The sequence below is a fragment of the Ranitomeya variabilis genome, chromosome 5 (assembly GCF_051348905.1).
Source record: "Ranitomeya variabilis isolate aRanVar5 chromosome 5, aRanVar5.hap1, whole genome shotgun sequence".
Taxonomy (NCBI): domain Eukaryota; kingdom Metazoa; phylum Chordata; class Amphibia; order Anura; family Dendrobatidae; genus Ranitomeya; species Ranitomeya variabilis.
The window spans coordinates 663,871,453-663,889,425 of NC_135236.1; positions in this window are offsets into that span (position 1 = coordinate 663,871,453).

Genomic DNA, 17,973 nt, shown 5'->3' on the forward strand with positions numbered 1-17,973 from the left:
AAATAGAGGCTGCTCACACTGCTGTCCTCCCTGTCTATCTGATATAATGCTGGAGATACCAGGGGTGCTGAGATAAGAAGAGGCTGCTCACACTGCTGTCCACCCTGTCTATCTGACATAATAATGGAGATCCCAGGGTGCTGGGGAAAAAGAGGCTGCTCAAACTGCTGTACACCCTGTCTATCTGATCTAAAACTAGAAAAGAAATATCAGGGTTGCTCAGGTAAGAAGAGGCTGCTCACACTGCTGTCCACCCTGTCTATCTGATCTAATACTTGAGATACCAGGGGTGCTGAGGTAAAAAGAGGCTGCTCATACTGCTGTCCACCCTGTCTATCTGATCTTATACTTGAGATACCAGGGGTGCTGAGGTAAAAAGAGGCTGCTCACACTGCTGTCCACCCCGTCTATCTGATCTAATGCAGATATTTGATATTGAAGGTGAGAATAGACTGTTTGCAGTGTAGTCCACCCTATCTATCTGATCTTATACTGGAGATACCAAGGGTACTAACAAGAGGCTGCTCACACTGCTGTCCTCCTTGTATGTCTGATATAGTACTGTGGATACCCTGAGTGCTGACTGCTGAGGTAAGAAGAGGCTGCTCACACTGCCTTCTCTGTCTATCTGATCTAATACTGCAGATACCATGAGTGCTGAAGAAAAAAAAGGCTGTTCATACTGCTGCTCATCCTGTCTATCTGATCTAATACTGGAGATACCAGAGGTGCTGAGGTAAGAAGAGGCTGCTCACACTGCTTTCCCCTCTGCCTAACTGATCTAATACTGTAGGTACCAGGAGTAGTGATGAGCAAGTATACTCATTGCTCGGGTTTTTCCAAGCACGCTCGGGTAGTCTCCGAGTATTTGGATGTGCTCGGAGATTTAGTTTTTGTCCCGCAGCTGCATGATTTGCGGCTTTTTGACAGCTTGAATGCATGAGGGGATTCCCTAGTAACCAGGCAACCCCCACATGTACTCAGGCTGGCTAGCAGTTGTAAATCATGCAGCTGTATCAACAAAAACTAAATCTCTGAGCACTCACAAATACTCGGAGACCACCCACACTCTCGCTCATCACTAACCAGGAGTATGAAGAGGCTGCTCACATTGCTGCTCATCCTGGCTATCTGATCTAATACTAGAGATTCCAAGGTTGCTGAGGTAAGAAGAGTCTGCTCACACTGCTGTCCTCCTTGTCTATCTGATCTAATACTGCAGATACCAGAGGTGCTGAGGTAAGAGGAGGCTGCTCACACTGCTGTCCACCATATCTATCTGATCTATTTCTGGAGGCACCAGGAGTGCTTAGGTAAGAGGAGGCTGCTCACACTGCTGTCCTCCCTGTCTATCTGATCTAATACTGGAGATACCTGGGTACTGAGGTAAGACGTGGCTGCTCACACTGCTGTCCTCCCTGTCTAGCTGATCTAATACTAGAAAAGGCAACAATCATCAACCAAAAAGGCCGATTTCCACTCAGTTGTGAGTTTGTGGCCACCATGCCTGAGGAATATGGAAGGACAAAGTTAAGATAGTAGAAAATTAGATAAGGATCACCAGGAATAAAAGAAAGTTGTTGGCAGATGTAAACCGGAATGGGTCTCCAATGTTTACACTTTAAAACTCCTGAACCTAAGTGTATAGCTAATAGACTGATGTATATAGAAAATATTGAATTAATGACTAATATATGGAAAGGGTCGTGCGCCAATGAGTCTTAGAGAAGGAAGAGGTTGCGGTCTCTTTACCACTGAATCATATGTTGCTTGAATTGCAAGATGTCTTAACCGGTCTATAAGGTTTGTGTCTGATGTAATGAACTCTTACATCCTCCTTGGTGTCGCCGGCTCAGAAAGAAATGGCCTGGTGTGTACAATTAATCTGACCGAATTAGAGAACCTTTGTCTAATGGCGACTTACTTCACCCGAGGGGAATTCACTTATCATCGCTTAATCAGCCTCTGATTGCTACATGGCTTTGCGAGACAGGGGGCTCTGCCGCACTGGCAGGTGCAATGTATTTTACTGTCAATTAAACAGGACATTCGGCCCTAATGTAGGCGAAGGGCTCATACGGTACTAGTGTAATTGGCACCGAAAAATAATAGCTGTTTTTACTTCTAGAAAGTTGGAATTTCTCCATGTAAAGAAACAGCAAAGAAAATCCATCAACTACATAGATTTCTAAATGCACCAAATTACTTACGTTACCCCTCAATTAACCCCTCAAGGATGCGACCAATTTTAGTTATTTGCACCTTCGTTTTTTTCCTTCTTTGGTTGCAAAAGCCATAACTTTTTAATTCTGTAGAAAAACGGGAAAAAAATCCAAATACGGTAAGTTAAAGTGAGGAAAAAAATACAATTCCGCTATTGTTTTTTTTTCATTAGTCTGTATTGTGCAGACTACTGGGCAACATAATTCTACAGGTCAGTACGATTACAGTAATACTAAACTTATTTACCGTAGTTTTTTTAAAATTTACTTTAGAGGCTTAAAAAAAATTCAGAATTTTATAAAAAATTTGGTTTGTGTCACCACTTTCTGGAACATTTTTATTTTTCTGTCTGCGGAGCTTATTTTTTGTGTGTTGAGCTTTAGTTTTCATTGGTATCATTTTTTGGGCATGTCTGAATCCCTTTGTGTTGTATTTTTTGAGGAGGTGCGGAGACTGAAAAAACATCAATTTTGGGGTTTCAATTTTTTTTTTTTTTAAAGCATTGACCTTGTTACAAATATGGAATATATGAAATTGGAAATGCTTTGCTGCTCTAGAAAATAGGTTAAATTGAAGATACTTAGCATATAATTTGGCAAATTCATGTGTGCCCAACACTGATCAAAAAGGCGACCTTCTTTGCTGGGAACCTACCATAATATGATACCTCTCCTGGTAGCTAACCTAACCTAATATACCTCTCCTGGGCTGAATAGCCTATAATTATATAGGTAGGTAGGATCAAGCTGTTATTAAAAATTGCAGGCTTTTAGTCCTGGAGAGGTATCATATTAGGATAGGTTCCAAGCAAAGAAGGTCGCCTTGTCGATGGCTGTTGGGCGCACAGGAATCGGCCAATTTATGCGCTAAGTATCTTCATTTTGACCTATTTTCTAGAGTAACTATGCAATTCCAAATTCATACATTCAATCTTTTCATACTATAGAGTTACAAAGTGCAGCTTTAATTTATTAGTTACATATGGAGGTGGCTCTCTTATCTTGCACCTTTTTGACACCTATTTTTCGGTTTGGAGGTGACGGTCAATCTTTGATATTAGTATACACAACTTTGAAAATTATTCACAAAAATGAGTCTGTGACTAAAATGGGCTTACATCGAGGGAGGCATTTTATGAGTCTCTTCAGAGGTGTTTTTCCATTAGAACAACTTCTGTACATATTTCTGCTTCAGTGTGTAGAGGTGTCATATAGGGAGGACACAGCTTGGACCACCTCAAGTAACCAGAGTCATTGCAAAGAACAGGTCCTCCTCTGAAGGACTCAACCATGGTCAACCATTCAGCATAGTAGACACCATGATATACCACATAAGGTAAGAATGGTGTCTCCTGACGAAACATTGGTTGGAGAGATGGAATCTATTGTGTTTAGTTGCGTTAAAGGGAGTTCTCGAATCAGCTGTTTCCAAAGAAAATGGTTGCATCCCTATTAAAAGGCACGTTGGCTTAATGGTGAGCATGTGTCTTTCCTTTCACTCTCAAAAAATATACTAAGAGATCATTATGACCACCATTGCTGTTGTTAGAATAAGGGTTTTAAACTTCCACCTGGGAATACACCCAAATCTAACTGGACCACCCACTTCGGGGTTGAGTTCACATTCATCATGCCTCTTTTCAGCCTTGGACAGACCCAAGTTTAGCAGTAAACATGAGAGCATCGTTCTCTAAGAAATCAAATTCTTCATAAATTTCTGCAAAATTTCAAAATTCTTTCAAATCCCAAATTTTGGAGGTTTAATTTGAATGGTCATCCAATTTTGCTGGATTTTTTTGACGAAGGGGCTAAAATGATAAAATACATCATACTCACCTTCCCTATACTCTCACATGTCTTATGCTGCCCACCACAGCTCCCCAGTTGTCCTATCCAGTCTTCATTTCTTCTGACATTAAAGTACAACATGAGGGTGGTCTAGAGAGACCTCAAAGCATAAAACCAGAAATTTAGTCCTATTTTAAGTAGGACTGAGTTCTCTGAGCTGTAATTCCAGGCATGGCCAACACTAAAGGCATGGCCCTGTGCCTGGTCAGCAAGGTGTGTAGCACTCCCTATGGTGGACTCCCAACCCCGTGTAGCTGAACGCCTATAAGAGAGGACTAGAATTTCCTACATCAGATCTCTGACCACAACGTCTTCTAGATGATTTGGGATATTTTATACCACCCTGTGATTTCCTGTATCCTGTTCATTCCAATATCATGAATAATATGCCAATAAAATGGCCGCCTTCCCCTTAGAGAAAATTCAGACATAAAATATAAAACAGTCTCCTCAAACTCATTATTTTTTCTCTTTGAAAACTCTTTTAGTCTCGGGAAGGTAATTAATTCACTTTCCAAAGTCATACCTAATTAAGGAAAAACTATCAGCCCCCAGCATTGCTGCACAGAAAGATAGCATATTGTTCTGCTAAATAATATGCTAAGTATATGCGCATAATAAAATCGGTTTTGTGTCCCTTTCTTCTTCTGAAAATTACGATTATATTCAATATCTGTTTGTCGATACCCCCAATGTCTAAGCAGTTTTTTTGTCTGCCTTGATAAGTATCGTAACATTTTGCGTATAGATAACATTTTCCCAAAAAAGTTTTACATTGGGTCAAAGAAATGTTTTGGGAGTAGAAATATGGAACAAAAAACTTTTAGGAAATTGAACAGTTAGTGTAAATTTTTTCTTTAAGTGTAAGTTTTCCAGGGCTTCAAAAGTAAGGCCAACAATTCCTTAGACTAGTAGCAGTAATTAAAGAATCGATACTCATTGTCTCTGCCGTGTTGGCGCTCATCAGGTCCCTGATGGTCATTGATGCCTGGTCCCATCTTTGGCACATGAGAGATTAGCCAGTGATTGCCTAGGTGGCTCTATATGAGTGTCGAAGCTGGAACGAGGAACAAGAACGGGACCTATAGGGAATATTTGTGACCATGACAGCCAATTAAGAGCCCCATCTGGTCCCAGTGAGATGGACAAGAGTCAGGTGATCAACGGGATTCAACATGATGGGCCATTCATCAGATCTGAATTAGTGACAGTCAAAAGGAACCACGATGAGAAGACACGTTTGGTCAGATCTTCCTCCAACTGGTTTCTTCAAAGAAATATTTTGGGTCTCCCAATGATTAGCTACTGTAATGACAGTTTGTCCCTCCTGGATACTCAACAGTCTGATTTAAATTGTAGGAGATCCAAGCTAGAGATCCAACACCCCACCAGGAAGATTACACATGAAAAATGCATGGACAATGCAAGTCATCCAAAGAGCAAATGGCATGATGGTCCTAGATGTGACCCTATTGCCATAAAAATTCCTTCCTTCTAGGAAATAAGGTTGTGGGTAATTTTATGAACACAAAAAAATCTTAGAGAATGCAAAAGGTTTTGACCAGGTCAGACTTTTTTGTGAAGGTTGGTCGCAAGGGTGAATCCAAGTTCCCATAACAAAACATTAACGTAGTATTAAGGAATTCCAAAAGTTACTCTGTAGTTGCAAGTTACACCTATGATGTCAGCAGTGTCGGACTGGGGTGCCAAGGGCCCACCAGAAACAGTGACTTTGGGGGCCCCACTTTTCGCCTGCATACAAATATTACGCAAACCTGGTTCACAAATTTACCTATATCTCTATATAATATTAAAGTGAGTAGTTTGGTTAATGAATGAAATGCTGTTTTTTTTCTGTACAGAGTGAATAAAGTGAATTATGACAAGTACTGCCCATACAGTGGGGTTGGGGGCCCAGATCTGCACAGGGGCCCACCAGGGGATTCCCCTGTTCCCCTATGGGCCAGTCCGAGCCTGGGTGTCAGTGCACTTGTGGTGATGTGACTGGACAAGGATTGAGAATCTTCTGGGATGTGGCTATGTCCAAGAATAGACTAATGGTGTGTTACGCTGTGCCACCACCATGTCCTGATGGGGTAGAGGAGTGCTTGTATAAGGAGAAGATTTGGCACCAATCTGAGGAATATGGATGAATTGTGTGAGGTGAGGGCCTCGAATGCTGAAGGTGGCACAGTAGAAGGTGGAAAAGTCCCTTAGAATCTCTTAGGAGAGGTGGGAAGACTGGAGGCCATGGATGAGGACCTGGAGGTCATCTTTGTAGAGCTGAGAAGAGAGGCCACCTGAAAGAGGGCAATTAGGAAAAGGTACAACAGATTTAAGAATCAAGACCTAAAATGTGTGTCACCAAGCTGACTGAGAACCCCTCGAGAACTTCGCTTTACACACCTGCATGGGATCAGGAAATATTTGGCAGCTATGAATAATATAAGCCATCATGGAACAGCTGTGGGATTAATGTTTTTACATAGAAGAAGCCTTGTGTGGTAAACAGTCTATGGAACGACTTTATCCCGCTCGCTCTGGAAACAGCCAGCCCATTTAAGTTCATAATTAGTATTTATAATCCGATTGTGAAATTATTAAGAAATGACTCAGCCCCGAATACCCGAGCAGAGAACGTATGTTGCTTGGCTTTCTCGATGCATCTAATTAATGTCACACTAAAACAACGAGGTGTTTATATACCACCCAGTGGCAGCTCCGAGAAACTTCTCATATTCTTTACAGAAATAGGCATGTCACGTCTCAGTCTTATCACCATCTGGACATCGCGAAAAAACCCAATAGCGGTATGGGATAGGAAAGTAGTGCCGTCACTTGTGGAGCCGGGGTGGACACAGACAACAGAGGGACCCTGTGCAAGGACTGTATATTGGCCCCTTGCAGTCCAACTGCTCTTCATTATGTTCAATTCCACCTATTTTGGAGGTAGAAGTGGTTCCCCTTAACTCTTGGACCTCTGTGCGGCTGCACAGTTTGAAACAATGGTATGTCCACCCCTGTTGTGGACCTTAAGTTATGGTGAAAGTACAACTCCAAACATACTCAAAGTTAGCTTTATGGTCTAGAAAAAAATTGTTGTTGTATCTCGACAGCCTTAGACTTCATGCAAGTGGCTGCATTATGTATTCATAAAACCAGAGCCATGACTGGCCATCCATAGACTTCTACGAGCCTCCACATATCCAACAAAAAATAAATGGTTTTATGCTTTATTGAAGGTTGCATGATGGCGCTCCCTGCAACTTCGTAGTATGGAGTTCTCCTGAATGAAGGAGGCCTTAAAAATGTCATCCTTTCTCATAAACTGATTTTATATTGGTAGGTTTTGCCATCAGTTTATGCCTGATGGAGTACCCACTTGCTCTTAATACTGAAGGTGCTGCAGAAATGATTCGCCTTCATGATTTTAACTTGCACAATGATGCTTATCGTAGAGAATTGTAAAACCAATGAAGACATCTCCGGAGAGGGGACATGCCAACCTTACATTGAACATATGGGATTAATTATAACTGGAGAAGTGAGAAAGAGCTGTCACTTCAACCTCCATTGAAGAAGAACCTCCTGCAACGACCAGGTAATTACAAGAAAGGATCTCTGAGAACCAACCAACAAAGTCTAGGATTCATATACTCAGAGGCAGAGAAGTACAAGATCATCCTCTGTTCAAAGGAATTATCTTAGACTTTCTGGAGCCAGAGATGAATATTTGGGCTTGCATAGATCGATATTTATGGGAGATATATTTCCAACATCGTAGCAAAAGCAAGAACATAACGCATTTAGTTACAGCACCATGATGATGATATCCATACCATGTTTCATCTTCATAGAAAGGTAAAATCGTGATAGGAAACATTAGCATTAAATCTCCTGCCTAGGAGCAGTGGGAGCCCAACCATTAAGCATAAAGTCATAAATACCATTCCAAAGCAGCAAAGCACCCAGGAATATGGTAATCTAAATCTCTCATATTTGGGAGTGGCTTTAATAGACTCCTCCCTTTTTGCTGCCCTTTTTTACCAGATTGTCAAGTCCAAAAATGATTTCATATGCTGGCCGTATGAGAATATTCCTCTAAATGGCTTGTCCCATCATTAGAGACAGTCATGGGTGCTCTTGTTGGAGATGCAGTTTAATTATTGAATGAAAAAACTGGTTTGTGAGCGCATTTAGCATAGACTGGAAGAGCCCAATTCCATAAATGTTAATTTGGGCTATGTGCACCAAAACATGTAGATCTCTCTGATTGAGGAAGACAGGTGTATCTAAGGTGGAAGAAAGCAGGGCATCTGCCCTGGCGCAGCCGGCAGGAGGACGCCGTAGGGCCATCTAAAGTGGGGGTCCAAGTTGTCCCCCCAGTGGCTGTATTTTGCCTCCCCCGGACTGGAAATCATCCGTTCTCTAAGCTGGCTGTCAAGCTCAGCTCCCAATGATCAATTGTATTCTCATCTTTCAGACGCAAGTACGATTGAAGCTCAGAGCGACAAAAGCAGCGTCATCGGGTCATGTGATCACGTTGGTAATGTCACTCACTGGCGTACGAAGAACATTGGTGGTAAGTGTTCCAGAGCAGTGGAGCTGAAAACACAGAAGATTTAGTGTGTGGGGAGGGGGGGGAATTAGTGTGTGGTGGAGATTTAGTGTGTACAGGGGGGATTTAGCGTGTTTGTGTAGGGGGGGTTAGTGTGTGTGTGTGTAGGGGGATTTAGTATGTATGTGCAAAGGGGGCATTTAGTGGATGGGAAGATTTAGTGCGGGGGAGATTTAATGTAATGGGAGTGGGAAGATTTGAGGACACAAGCTTGGGGAGCAAGGAGGGGGACAGGTGCAGACACAATATGGGGAGTGGGAGAAATTTGAAGACCCAGTATGTTGAGGGGAAATGGGGGAGCAAGTAAGGGAAAACAGTATGGGGTAATGAGTGTGGATACAGTATGATGAGTGATGGGATGGGTGCAGACACAGTACGGTGAGGGGATCAGTGCGAACACAGTACGGTGAGCAAGGGGGAATGTATGAAGAGGGGATGAGTGCAGACACGGTATGGTGAGTGAGGGGATTGGTGTAAACGCAGTATGGGGAGCGAAGGGGGGATGTATTTGGACATAATATGGGGAGAGAGTGGGGGATGGGTACAGACACAGTATAGGGAGCAAGTGGGGGGATGGGTGCAGACACAGCATGAGTAGTGAGGGGAAAAATGTATGCAGACAGTATGGGAAGTGAGGGTGATGGGATGTATGCAGAAACAATATGGGGAGCGAGGGTGATGTGTGAGGAGGCAGTATGGAGAGCGAGTGGGTAAATATATAAGGAGATTTTGGCCCATGCGGTGACCCGTATCTCCTGAACGTTCAGTTTGCAAACTCTTCTTCTTCTCTTCACGTGATTGGTGACGTCACAGCAGGTCCTGCTCCGGAGAGCGCTACCGCCAGGAAGCAGTGAACGCTACAGAAGCCGTGACCACACCATCTACTCAGGATCCAGGAAACCCTTCACCGAGGACACACTGAGGAAAAGACAGTGGCATCACACGAGCTCCATCCAAGGCAACAGGTGGCACGCTGTTATGAACTATACTTTTTGGCTCCCTCTTGTGGTCACTAGCGGTATGGTTCTTGGATACTCTTTCCCCAGGTTGGTAGTCACCTGGTTCGTTAAGACTCTGGGTGTTTCTATTTAAACTTCCTGGAGTCTTAGTCCATTGCCTGGCATCAGTGTAATCAGTCCTTGTCTGGTTGCTCTTGTCTACTGGTCCTGATTTTTTGCAACATAAGCTAAGTCCTGCTTTCTTGTTTTTTGTTTATTTGTATTATTCTGTTTTTTGTCCAGCTTGTTCATAATGTGATTCCTGATTTTGCTGGAAGCTCTAAGGGGGCTGATATTCTCCCCCCATACCGTTAGTCGGTACGGGGGTTCTTGGATATTCAGCGTGGATATTTTTGTAGGGTTTTTCGCTGACCACATAAGTCCGCTTTCTATATTTCTGCTATTATTTAGTGGGCCTCTCTTTGCTGAATCTAGTTCATACTTACGTTTGTCCTTTCCTCTTACCTCACCGTTATTATTTGTTGGGGGCCTGTATCTACTTTGGGGTACCTTTCTCTGGAGGCAAGTGAGGTCTGTATTTTCTCTGAAAGGGTTAGTTAGATCTCCGGCTGGCGCGAGACGTCTAGAACCAACGTAGGTACGTTCCCCGGGTGCTATTAGTTGTGGGCTAGGATCAGGTATGTGGTCAGCTCAGTTACCACCTCCCTAAGAGCTAGTTTTTATGTTTGCAGACTTTGCTGAAGACCCTGAGATCCTCTGCCATTAGGATCACAACAGTATGCCAGGCCACTGAATAGTTAATGCATTGCAGAAGTGGGATTAAAAGAAAAAGAAGTTCTGAGTTTTTTTTTTTTTTTTCTTCCTTCCCCTTTATCTCTGAATGGCTTGAAACTTTGCTGCAGACATGAATGTGCAAACTCTGATTACTAGTGTGGATCAGCTTGCTGCTCGTGTGCAGGGCATTCAGGATTTTGTTATTAGCAGTCCTATGTCAGAGCCTAAGATTCCTATTCCTGAGCTGTTCTCTGGAGATCGATTTAAATTTGGGAATTTTAGGAATAATTGTAAATTGTTTCTATCTTTGAGACCTCGTTCGTCTGGAGACTCAGCTCAGCAAGTTAAAATTGTTATCTCCTTCTTGCGGGGCGACCCTCAGGATTGGGCTTTCTCATTTGGCGCCAGGAGATCCGGCATTGGCGAATATTGATGCGTTTTTTCTGGCGCTCGGATTGCTTTATGAGGAGCCCAATCTTGAAATTCAGGCAGAGAAGGCTTTGCTGGCTATTTCTCAGGGCCAGGATGAAGCCGAAGTGTATTGCCAAAAATTTCGGAAATGGTCCGTGCTTACTCAGTGGAATGAGTGTGCTCTGGCCGCAAATTTCAGAAATGGCCTTTCTGAAACCATTAAGAATGTGATGGTGGGCTTTCCCATTCCTACAAGTCTGAATGATTCTATGACGCTGGCCATTCAGATTGATCGGCGTTTGCGGGAGCGCAAATCCGCTAATCCTTTGGCGGTGTTGTCTGAACAGACGCCTGATTTAATGCAATGTGATAGAGTTCAGACTAGAACTGAACGGCAAAATCATAGACGTCAGAATGGGTTGTTTTTTTACTGTGGTGATTCTACACATGTTATATCAGCATGCTCTAAACGCCTAACAAAGTTTGTTAGTCCTGTCGCCGTTGGTAACTTGCAGCGTAAATTTATTTTGTCTGTGACTTTAATTTGCTCATTGTCTTCCTACCCTGTTATGGCGTTTGTGGATTCAGGCGCTGCCCTGAGTCTTATGGACTTGTCGTTTGCCAGGCGCTGTGGTTTTGTCCTGGAGCCTTTAGAAAATCCTATTCCTCTTAGAGGAATTGATGCTACGCCATTGGCGGAGAATAAACCGCAGTATTGGACACAAGTGACCATGTGCATGACTCCTGAACATCGGGAGGTGATTCGTTTTCTTGTTCTGCATAAAATGCATGATTTGGTCGTTTTGGGTCTGCCATGGTTACAGGCTCATAATCCTGTTCTGGATTGGAGGGCTATGTCTGTGTCAAGTTGGGGTTGTCAGGGAATTCATTGCGATTCCCCGTCGGTGTCTATTGCTTTCTCCACTCCTTCAGAAGTTCCTGAGTTTTTGCTTGACTATCAGGATGTGTTCAGTGAGTCCAGGTCCAGTGCTCTTCCTCCTCATAGGGACTGTGACTGCGCTATAGATTTGATTCCTGGTAGTAAGTTTCCTAAGGGACGATTATTTAATCTGTCGGTACCTGAGCATGCCGCGATGCGTTCTTATATAAAGGAGTCTTTGGAGAAAGGACATATTCGTCCATCCTCTTCCCCTCTTGGTGCGGGATTCTTTTTTGTGGCCAAGAAAGACGGATCTTTGAGACCTTGTATAGACTATCGGCTTCTGAATAAAATCACGGTTAAATTTCAATACCCTCTCTGCCACTATTGTCGGACTTGTTTGCTCGGATTAAGGGTGCCTGTTGGTTCACCAAGATAGATCTTCGTGGTGCGTACAACCTTGTGCGCATTAGGCAGGGAGATGAATGGAAAACTGCATTTAATACGACCGAAGGTCATTTTGAGTACTTGGTGATGCCTTTTGGGCTCTCTAATGCTCCTTCAGTGTTTCAATCCTTTATGCATGACATCTTCCGGAAGTATCTAGATAAATTTGTGATTGTTTATCTGGATGACATTTTAGTTTTTTCTGATGATTGGGATTCTCATGTAAAGCAGGTCAGGATGGTGTTTCAGGTTTTGCGTGATAATGCTTTGTTTGTGAAGGGCTCAAAGTGTCTCTTTGGAGTGCAGAAGGTTTCCTTTTTGGGTTTTATTTTTTCCCCTTCTGCTGTGGAGATGGACCCAGTCAAGGTCCGAGCTATTCATGATTGGACTCAACCCACGTCTGTTAAGAGTCTTCAGAAGTTTTTGGGTTTTGCTAATTTCTACCGTCGTTTTATTGCTAACTTTTCTAGCGTTGTTAAACCTCTGACGGATATGACCAAGAAAGGTTCTGATGTCGCTAATTGGGCTCCTGCGGCCATTGAGGCCTTCCGGGAGCTGAAGCGCCGGTTTACTTCGGCGCCTGTTTTGTGCCAGCCTGATGTCTCACTTCCCTTTCAGGTTGAAGTGGATGCTTCTGAGATCGGTGCAGGAGCTGTTTTGTCGCAGAGAGGCTCTGGTTGCTCTGTGATGAAACCATGTGCTTTCTTTTCCAGGAAGTTTTCGCCGGCTGAGCGGAACTATGATGTTGGTAATCGGGAGTTGTTGGCCATGAAGTGGGCATTTGAGAAGTGGCGTCATTGGCTCGAGGGAGCTAAGCATCGTGTGGTGGTCTTGACTGATCACAAAAATCTGATGTATCTCGAGTCTGCTAAATGCCTGAATCCTAGACAGGCTCGTTGGTCATTGTTTTTCTCCCGTTTTGACTTTGTGGTCTCATACCTGCCTGGTTTGAAAAATGTGAAGGCTGATGCTCTCTCTAGGAGCTTTGTGCCTGACTCTCCTGGAGTCTCAGAGCCGGCTGGTATTCTTAAAGAGGGAGTGATTTTGTCGGCCATTTCTCCTGATTTGCGATGTGTGTTGCAGAGATTTCAGGCTGGTAGACCTGACTCTTGTCCACCTGATAGACTGTTTGTTCCTGATAAATGGACCAGCAGAGTTATTTCCGAGGTTCATTCCTCAGTGTTGGCAGGGCATCCTGGGATTTTTGGTACCAGAGATTTGGTGGCTAGGTCCTTTTGGTGGCCTTCCTTGTCACGGGATGTGCGTTCTTTTGTGCAGTCCTGTGGGACTTGTGCTCGGGCTAAGCCTTGCTGTTCTCGTGCCAGCGGGTTGCTTTTGCCCTTGCCCGTCCCGAAGAGGCCTTGGACACACATTTCCATGGATTTCATTTCAGATCTTCCGGTGTCTCAGGGAATGTCTGTCATCTGGGTGGTGTGTTATCGTTTTTCTAAGATGGTCCATTTGGTGCCCTTGCCTAAGTTGCCTTCCTCTTCCGATCTGATTCCTTTGTTTTTTCAGAATGTGGTTCGTTTACACGGCATTCCTGAGAATATCGTGTCTGACAGAGGATCCCAGTTTGTGTCCAGATTCTGGCGATCTTTTTGTGCTAAGATGGGCATTGATCTGTCGTTTTCGTCTGCCTTTCATCCTCAGACTAATGGCCAAACGGAGCGAACTAATCAGACGCTGGAGGCTTATTTGAGATGTTTTGTTTCTGCGGATCAGGATGATTGGGTGACCTTCTTGCCATTGGCTGAGTTTGCCCTCAATAATCGGGCTAGTTCCGCTACTTTGGTTTCGCCATTTTTCTGCAACTCTGGTTTTCATCCTCGTTTCTCCTCGGGTCATGTTGAGCCTTCTGACTGTCCTGGGGTGGATTCTGTGGTTGATAGGTTGCAACGGACTTGGAATCATGTGGTGGACAACTTGAAGTTGTCACAGGAGAAGGCTCAGCGTTTTGCCAACCGCCGCCGCGGTGTGGGTCCCCGACTTCGTGTTGGGGATTTGGTTTGGTTGTCTTCTCGGTTTGTCCCTCTGAAGGTTTCCTCTCCTAAGTTTAAGCCTCGCTTTATTGGTCCTTATAGAATTTTGGAGGTCCTTAATCCGGTGTCTTTTCTTTTGGATCTTCCTGTGTCGTTTGCCATTCACAATGTGTTCCATAGGTCTTTGTTGCGGCGGTACATTGTGCCTGTGGTTCCTGCTGTTGACCCTCCTGCTCCGGCCTTGGTTGAGGGCGAGTTGGAGTATGTGGTGGAGAAGATCTTAGATTCTCGTCTCTCTAGACAGAGGCTTCAGTATCTGGTCAAATGGAAGGGCTATGGTCAGGAGGATAATTCCTGGGTGGTCGCCTCTGATGTTCATGCGGCCGATTTGGTTCGTGCCTTTCACGTTGCCCATCCTGATCGCCCTGGTGGTCATAGTGAGGGTTCGGTGACCCCTCCTTAAAGGGGGGGGGTACTGTTATGAACTATACTTTTTGGCTCCCTCTTGTGGTCACTAGCGGTATGGTTCTTGGATACTCTTTCCCCAGGTTGGTAGTCACCTGGTTCGTTAAGACTCTGGGTGTTTCTATTTAAACTTCCTGGAGTCTTAGTCCATTGCCTGGCATCAGTGTAATCAGTCCTTGTCTGGTTGCTCTTGTCTACTGGTCCTGATTTTTTGCAACATAAGCGAAGTCCTGCTTTCTTGTTTTTTGTTTATTTGTATTATTCTGTTTTTTGTCCAGCTTGTTCATAATGTGATTCCTGATTTTGCTGGAAGCTCTAAGGGGGCTGATATTCTCCCCCCATACCGTTAGTCGGTACGGGGGTTCTTGGATATTCAGCATGGATATTTTTGTAGGGTTTTTCGCTGACCACATAAGTCCGCTTTCTATATTTCTGCTATTATTTAGTGGGCCTCTCTTTGCTGAATCTAGTTCATACTTACGTTTGTCCTTTCCTCTTACCTCACCGTTATTATTTGTTGGGGGCCTGTATCTACTTTTGGGTACCTTTCTCTGGAGGCAAGTGAGGTCTGTATTTTCTCTGAAAGGGTTAGTTAGATCTCCGGCTGGCGCGAGACGTCTAGAACCAACGTAGGTACGTTCCCCGGCTGCTATTAGTTGTGGGCTAGGATCAGGTATGTGGTCAGCTCAGTTACCACCTCCCTAAGAGCTAGTTTTTATGTTTGCAGACTTTGCTGAAGACCCTGAGATCCTCTGCCATTAGGATCACAACAGCACGCACAGCGGGTTTCCGACCCGGTTAATCCGGCTGTTACACGTTGCTACACCTGATTCACTGAAGCATTGCCACCAGCGGGGGCAGCTTCCTACAGCATTTCGGGTTTCGTAACCCTCTCTTTGCATAATACTGCATTTTTATTTTTTCCTTTTTTGCCCTGTATTTTGCGGGTAATTGCCGTTTTTTAGAACAGTTTTATGAGAGATCTCTCTGTTCTATAAGGATATTCCCTTACTATGACTCGTTACCCTTATCTATTAGTACTCATGTGGACATCATAATCAGATTAAGCGTATCAAGTCTGCTTTGGTTACTATTCCATCTTTTATTGTATGTATATTGGTTTACAGTTTTACTGATTTCTCATACGGGCGGAGTGCAATTCATTTTTGTGTATAAGGAATCTCTCACCTTCTTTCAGTAAAAACAAAAAATATTTAAATTTTTATTGGTTTTCTGCGCGGGTTTATTTATTATAAATATATAAGGAGACAGTATGGTTAGTAGGGGGGACATGACGGGAGACAGTATGAGGAGGGAGTGTGAAACACATGAGGAGATTATTGAGAGGAATAGTGTTAGGAGACAGTAAGGGGGAGAAAAGAGTGAATGGACACAGAATAGAGACTGAGTAGTGTGGTTGGGTGTAGCATGGGGAGAGTGTAAGGGGATAATAAGTCAAAGCGGAGGAGTGTGTTGAGGGGGCACAGTACAGGGACTGTGTCCTATAAGGGGGACACAGTGTGAGAGGAGAGTTTAAAGATGGGGCTCAGTATGGAAAGAAGGGGGTAGTGTGGAGTGCATGTACCATACGAGGGAGAGTGTGTGGGTCCATACGAGGGACAGTGTGTGGGTCATATTTTGTTCAGGGAGTATAGTAAGAGGAAATCTTTTATTCCGGGGCACAGCGTGAGGCAGATATTTTTATTCAGGAGCATTATAATAACACTGCTATCTTTAAGGGCATCGTGTGGGGATGTGCTGCACAAGACCGGAGAAGATGGAAGTCTGCAGAGACTACCTGTGGATGAGAAAAGTCATCATGGCATCTGGACAAGATGAAGAAGAAAAGAAAGAGAACTACTCCAATCAGAGACATCATCATCTATCAGTTAACTGGATGGAAATCTTTTTTTTTGTGATACTAATTCTCTCTTTTTTAATTTATGCTAGGAGCATTAAAGGGGTTGTCCAAGTTTGTGATTTGTCTGCAGTCATTCTTTGTGACTGCAGACTTCTGAATTCTGTCAATGCGCACTGCACGCTGTCAGGATTCTCTCATACTGGCGATTTCCATACATGCGGCCACGTGCCGACTAGACTTGCGTGACCTCATTCAATGAAAATGAATTGATCGAGGCCGGACACGTCTAGTCAGAATGAGGCCAGAAGAATACATATCTCATACTTGTGCTGACATGACCGTCAACTCTTGTTCCCCGGCAAGGGAGAATCCTAAAAGTGTGCAGTGTGTGCTCCGTGAGAATTCAGGAGCCTGCAGTCACCTAGAGTGAATTTTTGTCCGGATGCCGGAAACCTAGGTACCACTGTGGGAGAAGATCTTGAAGGGCACAGAGCCATCCACTACTTTTCTGTGGGCAACAATGAGAACTGTGTAGACCTCTCCCAAGCCCTTAGTCCAAACACCCAATCAGATTATCGATCTGGGGTGAGATTCAGTTTTTCTATGGGATCCTATGATTTCTGTGTAAGTCCCTATGAGGAATCTATACCATTAATTACACAGGGTCTAAACTATACCAGATGCCAAGAGCCGATGGAGTCTAACCTCCAGCAGCTGATCACAACTCATAGATCCAACTCTTCTATTTCATCTTTTATTCATCAGAATATCCTGGTAATCATAATATTGCATTTTTTTTAAGTCCATCTCTTTTACTCCATCAGCGAGTTCTTTGAGGCGTGAAGCCACAAATCTATCTCAATAACAATTTTCTACAACCCAATGTTTTCCACTGATGCGTTACTCAATTTGGTTAGAGCATTCGCTGACACGAGATTATTAAATCACCTGTTTTTCAGGAAAATAGCCTTTTTTCGTCCTAAGAGCAAACCGTTCCTAAGATGGCAGCATGTGCGAAGCGTCAAAGAAATCTCGAAGAGTTATCAATAGCCAGTAATGGGCCCAAAATTAGCTTACAGATATAGTTATCATTTACAAGAACCCTTAGTCTCGATGGTCCTCGACCATGGTGGGTCTTCTGGTGGGCTTTGGTCTACTTTGCCAACTTTATAGATGGAGACAAGCCCATACCTCATTCCTTTATCTACAGGACTGGACCGGCTCCAGGTCTACATGGGCGAAAGAGTCACAGTGGCCCCTCGCAATCATCCACCTAGACAATACATGACAGTATTGTGACCACTAATGTTTTTGTCATGGCCTCGGCTGCATTTTTTGTATGTGTGAATTATGGCAAAAATGACGAAATAAAAATTCAAAAAGAAAAAAAAAAGCAATTGTGACTATTTACTGATCACCATAAATAACATGCTCACTGTATTGTATAAGTTATTAAAGTTTTTGTTATATATTATGTTGTGATATATTTCTTTTGCCATTTATTTT